General features: G+C 38.0%; 1 long non-coding RNA gene across 1 annotated transcript; it reads left to right on the top strand.

Annotated features, from left to right (window-relative positions):
* The first annotated feature begins 1,253 nt into the window (after window positions 1-1,253).
* Window positions 1,254-2,236, top strand: LOC115034542. Its single transcript, XR_003839902.1, has 3 exons — window positions 1,254-1,348; window positions 1,425-1,641; window positions 1,732-2,236. It is a non-coding gene; the product is annotated as an uncharacterized LOC115034542 (long non-coding RNA).
* Window positions 2,237-2,242: the final 6 nt, after the last annotated feature.

Genomic DNA, 2,242 nt, shown 5'->3' with positions numbered 1-2,242 from the left:
TTGTACTCACGCGAGATGGCGTTGTACGAGTTAGGACGAACGCATCGGACAGAAGATCTGCTTGGAGATTTACTTGAGTGGTCAGGATGGCTGCTATTCATTCTCCTGAACATAAATCCAAAGACGCGAAACAGGTCACGAAGAAAGTTGACTATAACGCGTCGAAGCAGCCTAGTACGCGCGCGTGGACACGAACCAAGCCAGTCGAAGAGAAAACGATGGAAGGTGTTCCGGTCAAGGATACCTCAAACTGCTGCTGGATATGCAGGAAAACGGGACATCTGTCAAGGGATTTCCCCGGTAAGCGTAAGAACACGTGTTACGGTTGCGGAGCCGAAGGGCATATACGCCCGAATTGTCCCGCGCGAGACCAAGCTAGCGTTGCCGTGGTGTGTCGGGAGGTCGTCACGCATCCGTACCACCGCGTTGGACGGATAAACGGGTGCGAGGTTGATGTGTTGCTCGACACGGGCTGCCATCCGGTATTGATAGTGGAACTGAAGTCTAGAGATGTGTCGTTCGCGAACGAACGGATCGTTTTGAACGAGTCGACCCGGGTATGGAAAAAAAAAAAGGTCGTTCACTCGTTCATCGTTCATTTTTTTTCGTTGTTATTGTGGTTTCACTGTGGCGAGTCGGTCACCCGGACTCGGGTGACAAAACGGTTCATTTGAACGATTCGGGTTGAGAATTGAATAGAATAATTACTTAAAAATAATTATTATGTGGTAAATATTTTTAATTTTGAAGTAATAGTATCAAAAACGACAAAAATGTACATAATTTTTCATATTTTACATTTAAAACAATGTATTTACAATATAATTTTCGTAGGTTCAGACTTCAGATCAGCTGATCGAGTGTCGCTTCTATATTGTTCTATGGTACAAGTGGTGTCACCTTATCTTCTCTACATCGTGATTATAGCTAATTTCTTATTTTCTTATATTAAAATTCATAGTAAATAGCACGGATATAGATACTATGGTTGCACAACGAACAATAATATGACGGCGCCAAATGTTCTTATCAAGTTACATAAATACATACATAGTATCCATACAAAAAAAAGTCGCGACATACTAGCGCTCCACCGTGGCTAGGTAACCCGGTTTGGTTACCGTAACTTAGTAGTAGTTGTAGAGGGCGCTAGTAAAACGCGACTTTTTGTCAGAATTGATAAGAACATTCGGCGCCGCTCAGCACTGTGATCCAATATGGGCCGTCGTGCAACCATAGTATCTATATCCGTGGTAAATAGTAATTAATAATTAGTTAGGTTAACAACAAATAGTCACATTATAATATATAGTCATCATATCTTTTTAGAATCAAGTCAACGTCTGAGGTCAGTGAAAAAAATTATTGTACAATTATTTACAATATATTATGATTTAAAAATAAAATTTGTGATATCTTTTTAGATTCCAGTCTACTTCTGCGGTCAGTGACCACTTGTCCGGCTTTTGAAAATAGCCTTTCACAGGGCACTGATGCATTTTCGAGCATCAATGAATCCATGTTTTTTAAACCTGGGATCTAATAGTGTAGATTGAGCTACTAGGACATCATCTTCTAACCTTCCAAACCGAATAAACAATTGTTTGTTTAAAATTGCTGCCATGTTTAAAACTTCTTGGGGTAAGGTCACATCATTAATAAATCTTTTTGTATACTTTTGTAAAGCATTTACAAAAATTAATTCTTTCGAACTCGTTATGTATTTTTCAGCACTTATTTCAGTTGTGATATCATAAAATATTTTTAATAGATCTTTTGACTTTTCAAGAATAATCCAATCATTAGGAGTGAGAGGATTAATCTGACTATAATTTAAAATAGCTAAAGTGGCAATAATTGGCTCTTTAATTGTTAAGAATCTATCAAGCATATCATAAGTGGAGTTCCAACGAGTAGGGCAATCTTGCTTAAGTTTTAAAATTGGAGAATCAGTTTGCTTTTGCATTTCCTGCAACTTTGCCAAGCCATGTGAACTCCTTTTAAAAAATGATACAATATCCTTTACTTTATCTACAATGGACTCAATCACCTCAATACCATTATGTACGATTAAATTAATTGTATGTGCAAAACACGATAATCTCCTCCAATTGCATTTATCAATAGCAGACTTCATATTTGATGCATTATCAGTCACTACTGCAGATATTCTATCAGACAATCGCCACTCAGCCACAGTATCTTTCATAAATTCAGAAATGTTATCAGCGGTATGACTCAG

This window comes from Acyrthosiphon pisum, unplaced genomic scaffold (assembly GCF_005508785.2).
Source record: "Acyrthosiphon pisum isolate AL4f unplaced genomic scaffold, pea_aphid_22Mar2018_4r6ur Scaffold_104;HRSCAF=477, whole genome shotgun sequence".
Taxonomy (NCBI): Eukaryota; Metazoa; Arthropoda; class Insecta; order Hemiptera; family Aphididae; genus Acyrthosiphon; species Acyrthosiphon pisum.
The sequence above is the reverse complement of the archived record's forward strand: the minus strand, read 5'-3'. Positions and strand labels throughout refer to the sequence as shown.